Here is an 8,362-nt window from a genome sequence, read left to right as displayed (position 1 = left end):
TTAACTTAAAAACGGTCCAGTCACAAAATTATTTTTCTTTTAATCGGACCCTTCACAAAATTGTTTAGCTTCATTATTGTTTTGTTAATTGAATAAATCCTTCCCAGGGCAGAAAACAAGAATGATGGATGTAAACGAATTAAGTTTTGTCTTCGGCACACGATTCTTCCATTATTCGTCCGAAATGAATACTCTGCGTTCAGCAGTATAGGCTAAATACCAAATATTTGTATGTTGCATCTCTAATTTAGAATCAGCACTTGCTGCTTATTTTTGAAAATTTAATTTTTTTAATTATAATTTTACAGTGCTGAGCTTGTATCTTTTTACAATTTTAAAACTCCTTAAAAAAAGCTTTTTGCAATAATCGGACCCTATTTGCACAAGTTCATAAAAGCAGAACCCTGATTAAAAGAATGTGAGTAATTTTTTCGCAATTTCACAAAAACCGGACCTCTCACAAAATGTCTGGACAGACCCCTGTTCGCATTCATCTGTTTTTAAAACCAAACCTCAGGGTTCAAATTCACCCAATTTTAAAATCATGCGATTAGTTTCATATCATAGCTCATTGGTTCATAATATAGTAAAAATTAACATTAAAATTTTATTTTATCATATCACTGAACTTATCCCTATAGTATAAATCAATTAAAATTTTCTAAAAGTATTTTTTTTTTTTTTTTAAATCCGTGATTTTTCTAACAATTTTTTTAAAAATCAAGTAGCTACTAACGGATTAAAACTAGTTTACAGGAGTTAATCAATTGATTTCAGAAAGTTTTTTGATTGAGAGTTTTGTGTTTGTAGAAAGTTTTCTGTTTATCTAAATCTGATTTTAATTTTTAACACTAAAAATACCGTAACTGGTCAAATGACCGTTGAGGGACTTATCATCTTATACTTTTTACACATTTGACTTCATGACTTTTTTTAACAATTATATACAGTTAATAATCTATTATTATTATTTATTTTTTTCGAATAATATTTGTCGTATACCTATTTCTACCACAGCTGGTCATTTGACCGAGAGAACAATTTATTGCTTTATAAAGTAATTGGATCAGAAGTTCTGATGTAATGCGTGTTCAACGTATTGCATTCGATGAGTTGCACATTTCTTCAAAGACTGTTGCATAGTTGGTTTAATTAGAATAACTGGGAATTCAAATTTCAAGAAAGTACTTAAAATTCTAGATTGGCATTTTTATGTAAGAAAAAATGACAAAATCTAAATGTTTTGGTGAGTAGCTTATATTTTATTTTGATAGCTTTTACTTCATTTCTAAGTAACTGTTAGATTTTACCCAGAGAAATTTCGAAACAATCAAGACAGCAAAAGTTTTTAGAAGAAATAATATTAATTATAAGAATACAATTCTTATATATTCTTATAATTATAGGAATAATCCTAGAAATAATAATACTTAGGAGTTATATGTTTGCAGAAAATGTACAATGGAAACACCCTGTATATGTAAAAAATGCGTTGAGCAATGGATTAAAAATTCGTATTCTTTTTGTTTGTACAGTAGGGAACCGATTATCCGGAACGATCGGGACCATCGCTATTCCGGATAACTGATTTTTCCGGTTTTCTGAATCGCTACAAAAAGTCGTTTTTTTTATTGTTAAACCCAACTAAAAAAAAAAATATTTGGAAATAATCTTGAAAAAACGAAGTAATACACTAATGATTATTTCCAAAATGATGCTAGGGTAAACATCTTTCAAAAAAGAAAGAAAAATCCTAAAATCTTATGAGGAAAAAAAAAATTTTTTTTTTAAAAATAGCGGGAAAATTTATCGAATTTCGTTCCGGTTTTTTGGTTTTCCGGTTTTCTGATTTCCGGATAACGGGTTCTGTACTGTAATACATAAGAATTGGCAATATGCAATTTTGTTTAATTATAATAAAGTTTTTATAGTTTATTTCCTTCCTAACATTTCCTACATTAAGAAACATAAAGTCCAGTCATTTGACCGGCCATGGTATTCAATTTTTCATTCAATTCTTCATTCATTCATTTTTCATTCAATTCTTCATTCAATTTTTCATTATTCCGATTTCATGAAAAATCGGAATTTAGAAAAAATACACTGTTCATGATTTTTTTTTTATTCAAATACACTGTAAGAACTTTGATTTATGACTGAAAAAACTATATAAATGTTTAATGAAAATTAAAATAATATTAAAGCTATATTATAATAATATTTTGGAAGTTCTAACTACCCAAAACAATTTTTCATTATAATACATAACTTTGAATGCATAGCAATCATTTGGAAACAAATGCATGATTGAAATATAAAGACTAGATGAAATAGAGAATTTAAAGAATACTTGAACGATTAAAACAAAGTTTCAATTACCAAACCATAATTTTAATTTTAATTTAAAATTGTGATTTTTTTTCTTTCGATTTTTAAAATGACAAAACAAATGTTACAGATTGTGTTTATAAATGTAGTCATTCATTAAAAAATAAATTATTTAATCTATTTATTTTTATATTAAAATATTTATTTTTAATCCTATATCAAAATAGATAAGTTAAGCTAAAAAACATTTTACAAAAATCCATGTAGGGTGACCTGGGGTAATTCCTGATCAAAAAATGCAAATATCTATTTTGTGAAAAAACTATTCAAGATATAATTTTAATATTTACTGGAAATTTGAGACTATATGGGATGAGTCCTATGCTACCTTCTTTTGCTTGAAAATCTAATTAGAATTTAAAAGATTTTAAATTTTTAGTGCTTAGGAATTACTCCTTCTCTTGATCTTTTCTGGGGTAATTACTGATCACCAGTTTTTATAGTAAATGGGCTGTTTAAAGATAATTATACAATGGTAATTAAGAAATAAGACATTAAGATCAAACAAATAAACCAACAAGATATTTTTAAGCAGCTATTAAAACATTTTATTTAAAAGCCGGAATAAAGATTAACCCCTCAGCTCTGGCAGCAGCTCTCGCACTGAAATTTTCATTTTCAATCTTTAAAAGAAATTTACTATTTTTGCTTTCTAGAAGCTTAGTATCCTTTTTAGGCTTATAATTTCTCACCATATTTATATTAGATTAATTTATCAACTTAAAAATTATTCTAACAATGTACACACATAAAAATGAGGTAGAAGAAAGGTAAGACAAGCTAGAAATGGTGCATATCAGAACACATTTGTCTTGTATACAGTTAAAAACAAATTTTGTGATTATAGTTAAAATATATTTTATAGTTGTTCCACTTAATAAATATGAACTGTTATATAAGAAAAGACAATTAACTATTTATTAGCTATTTTTTATACTATAAGAAGAAATGAAAATGATCAGGAATTACCCCAGTGATCAATAATTACCCCATCTGTAGGGGGCAACATTTGATATAGTTTCCTATAATCAATTATAATGTTTACAGTAGATGTGAAACAATTAAACAAAAGCTTACACTATTTTTATATCAAAGAAAAAGAAAGTAACTCAAAATATTTATTATTAAGAGAAGGAGGGGGATCTTTGCAGAAATGTGCACAATTTGAAACCCATCTTTGAAATGGAAAATGCAAAAAGCATTTTAAAAGATTTTGTTAAATTAAACAAAAAACTATTATAAAGTAAATGTAGTTATACTTTAGTACCTAAAGTGTACAAGCTTTTTTTGTCCATGTCTCAAATTAAAAAAAAATAATTTTTAAAAAAATAAAACTTTGGTGATCATTATTTACCCCAGAAACAGAGTGATCGTGAATTACCCCGGGTCACCCTACTCATTGAATTTTTTTTCACAAAATTTATTTATAAAAATTCTGATAATGTCAAAGATATTGTAAACATATTATGAGAAAAAACAAATGTGTTGGAATTTAACACATACCAAGAAAGAAAATAATTTCATTAGCTAAAATTAATTAATGCAGCAATAATAAATTTTAAAACTAAGAAAACAAATAGTAAATATAACGATAATTCAAAACACTGTTTTTTAACTTTTTAAATCAATATATATATATATAAATCAGTTGATTTAAATCAATGATTTTTTTTAAAAAAATCATTTGATTTAAATTGTGATTTAAATCTAGCTGATTTAAATCAATAAACCCTGAAAAATATTAAATTAAAAAAAATAACTGTAAGTAACAGCATTGAAATGAAATTTTGACAAAATAACTCACTATCTTACAATAACTATATTCGAGGTTCAGTTAAGTACTATTTTTATTCTTAAAGTGAACTAAAAGAAAAATATCTTATAAATATAAAAAAATATTTTATTAAAATTCATGTAGCATAGGGTGCACAGCCTCTTTTGAATTTAGGGCTACCTGCCCAAGTATTTACATATGTTGACAGCAATTATGATAGTTTTAGATGTTTTTAGACTCAATTGTTTTCATCGGAAAAATTAGTGATATGGCATTAAATAAAATTATTTTTGAAATAATATTGATTCTTTGTATTCTCTTAATTCTTTTAATTTTTCTACTCTTTTTATCTGTTAACTTAGTAACATATTTGCATAAAAATAAATTATTTTAAACATTAACGGTAAAAGCTGAAGAAACCCAAACTGATACTTATCAAAATTCAAATATTTCCTTTTTATCAACAAAAAGAGAAAAAAAAATTATCGAAAAATACGAAAATGGGGGAAGTAACACTAATGTGTATTTTGAAACAAACTAACTGTAATGCTCTTGAATGAAGGTCAAAATTATTAAATATTTTATTGAGCTACATAACTGCAAATTAAATATTTTAATTAAAGAAATTTAAAAAAAAAAAAATCTCGTCGATTTACGATGAAATTGGCACATATCTGCGAGGCTGGAAAGTCATGAAGTGTCGTGATTTTAACTATTTTTTTAAAACAAAATCATGAAAAGTCATGGAATTTACCCCTTCCCCCAATTTCATGGTGTTCGGAATATTTGAATTTGTAACAAAATCCCCACTCACAGTCATATTTTATTAAAATGCTTTTATCATGTTTAAAAATTATGGTGTTTTTCAAAAAATGAAAGAAAAATCATTTCTAGAGCGAATTATCTTATAACTTCTGTGATTTCAGAATTTTTGTTATTATTTTTATTTATTTTTTTATTTTATCAATTTAAAGTTCTAGCTGAAGTAAGCCAATCATTGGCGAATATTTTTTTTTAATTCCGAAATGAGAACAGAAGGATCAGGAGTATTTCTTTCCTTTTCGATGAACAAGAAAAGTATCTTCAGAAAAATATTTGCTTTTATATTTTTTTCAGCTATTTTATTGCTTCAACTTTTTCTTTACTTTGTTTTCTAAATTTAAAATCTATAAATATGAAGATGCAGCAGAGGTTTGTTAAGAAGAAATTTGACAAAATACCTTTTCATAAAAACGGAGTGTTCACAAAAAATAATTTATCTTTTAATCGGACCCTTCACAAATTTGTTTATCTTCATTATTGCTTTGTTAATCGAATAAACCCTTCCCACAGGGTGGGNTTGGGGGGGGGGAGAAAGACGGTTCGAGACGAACTAAGTTTCCCTAAGTTTAAATTCCAAATGTAGTATTCTAAGAAAATATTTCTACTTTTACAAACATTGTATGCACATTCTTATTAATATTCAATCAGAATTTTTTTGTAAATAAATAATTGATCAATTTATATTTATTCATAAAATTAATTAATAGAATATTATGTAAATAAAAATTAATTTCTGGCAATTTTTTAAATGAAATATTATAAATTTAAGAATTGCTTAAGTTAACTTAATGCGTAACACATTAAAAGTGAAACATTATTAAGTTGTGTTATTTTAAATATGTCAATTGAAATTATTAGAAATGTGAGTCATTTTGTTTCCATTATTCGTCCGAAATGAATATTCTGCGTGGAGCAGTATAGGCTAAATACCAAATAATTTTATGTTGCATCTGTAATTTAGTAGCAGCAATTGTTGAGCAGAATCTTGTATCTATTTACAGTTTTAAAACTTCTTGAAAACGTTTTTAGCAATTTTTGCAATAACAGGACTTTGCACAAATTCACAAAAGCAGGACCCTGATTGAAAGAATGTCACTTAATACTTATTTTATATTCACAAATTATGAATAGTTTTTTTCACAATTTTACAAAAACAGGACCTTTTGCAAAATGTCTGGACAGACCCCTGTGCAGAATATAACGGTTTTTGGTTATACCTATCATTTTAATTCATGTTGTTATAATGCTGTTTTAAGTTTATTGTTGTGTTTTTGTCGGAGTAGTAACTTCGTCAAGTCTTGAAAAGTCATGAGTTTGAAAATCTAAAATGTAGCAGATACCCTGCGCAGTAGAAAAATAGCTTGGATTTACTATAAAATTGACACAAAGCACGTCAAAGGTGATGTAATATCTGCACCATTCGAAAGTCGTTATAATATCTTAAAAAGATCGGGATTTTAAGAAATACGTGGAAGATAATAACCTCTGAAAAAACTTAATCAAAAAGCTACTTGGATTAACTAAGAAATAAAGAGCTTTGAAGCTGATTACTAAAATTCGAATTCGCAGGTTGGGCGAATCATGTAGTGTATTATTTCTGGATCGTAGGGATGTTATTCACGCCACTGGGAATTATGCCACTACCGGAAAGATTGCCAAAAAGTATTGCACCAGAAGGACAGTTTGTAGGGTTCAAAATTGACGGTGTTTCGTTTTTCTGAGACCACCTGAATTTTACTTGAACCACCATAAAATAATTATTAATTTGTTGTCCACCAAAAGCCAGCAATCGCAGTAATGAGATGGTATACTATTTTTGACGTTTTTAATTTTCGATTTCATGTTTTGAGTCACATTGCGCAGCGTTTTTAAAAAGTGCTTTAATTTGCTTATTTTCGATTTTTGTTTCTTAAAAACCTTTAAAGGTGCTTTTTCATTCGATGTTTTCAGAAAGTGCTTTATGCTCCCTTTTCCAAAATTAGATTTTTTTCTTTCCCATGTTGATTTTCGCCACGAATTATGCAAACTTAAAAATGGAACTTGGATATGAGAGGGCTACAAAACTATTTTTTTTTTTGTAATCACTTACTGTGGGAATAAGAGAAGTTAAAATTTAAGTAAATGAAAACTGTTTCTACGTATAAAGAATAAGATGATTGTTAAGTGTTTTTTTTATATGATAATTGTTTTTGTATTTTTATTTTCAATAATTAAACAAATTAAGGGATAAATTGCAATTTGACACATTTTTATTTATAATTATTTAATGTTTTCTGCACCAAAATTTGAGTTTTTGACAGTAATTTTCGAAATAGGAAGAGATTTATGTTAAAACAATTCAAGAACTTAATTGATGGAACGCTTGTAATTTAACATATGTTAATTTAAAATTAATTCATATTTATAATAGCTAATAATTATCCTTAGGCCAAAATTTTGGGTTTTTGACAATTTTAAAAAACTATGTCAAAAGGTTGTTTTTTNTTTTTTTTTTTTTTTTTTTTTTTTTTTTTTTTTTTACATGATGGTTAAAACCAGATAAAACCGTCAATTGTCAAGATTTGCAAACCTTGCCTAATTTTTTGAAGTGCTTAAAAATTTTTTTTGAGTGCTTAAAAGGTGCTTATTTTTTTGTTGAAAAATCTGGCTACGCATACTGTTATAGCATATTGTATCATAAAGAGATTCCAGTACTTTTTAGAAAAATATCAGTATATAATCTTGTGAGTCGAAATGATAATGCAGGAGGGCAAAGTATGTCCGACCACACATAATTCAGGCAGCCCTAGGAAAATTTTTGATGCAATTATTCTCTGATATCGAACCGAAAAATTTCTTGATCATTTTATTACGGCTAATACAATCAAGAAAAATAGTTCTTTGTCAGAAACTAGTTATTTTATCAAGATCATGTAAAGCAGGGGTGTCAAACTCAAAAGCTAACTTGGGCCAAATAAACAATGCTTAACTTTAGGTGGGCCGCAAAAAAAATAATAAATAAATAAATATCAGTGTTCATAAAAACAAATATTTTTATTTTGAATAGTATATTGTAATAAACATATATAAAGTAAAATTATTGTTTGATATTTGACATCTCTGCTACTATCTTTCCTATTTCGGGAGAAATTTTATTTGCCGAGACTACTTTCAAAGTTGACCCAACGTGAGCGTTATTAATACGGTTTCGGACAGGAAATTTATTTCCATTCATAACAGAAAATAATTGCTTGCACTGATAAGTACTTCCAAACATGGAAATAATTTCATATGCGAATTTTCGAGTATTTTCAAACCTAGCAGGTAAATATTTGTAAAATTCAGGCACTCTCACTTCAATGAATTTTGCCTTTAAATTTGAGTCGCACTGAATCTCAA

This window comes from Parasteatoda tepidariorum, chromosome 9, assembly GCF_043381705.1.
Source record: "Parasteatoda tepidariorum isolate YZ-2023 chromosome 9, CAS_Ptep_4.0, whole genome shotgun sequence".
Classification (NCBI taxonomy): Eukaryota; Metazoa; Arthropoda; class Arachnida; order Araneae; family Theridiidae; genus Parasteatoda; species Parasteatoda tepidariorum.
Note: the sequence above shows the minus strand (reverse complement) of the source record.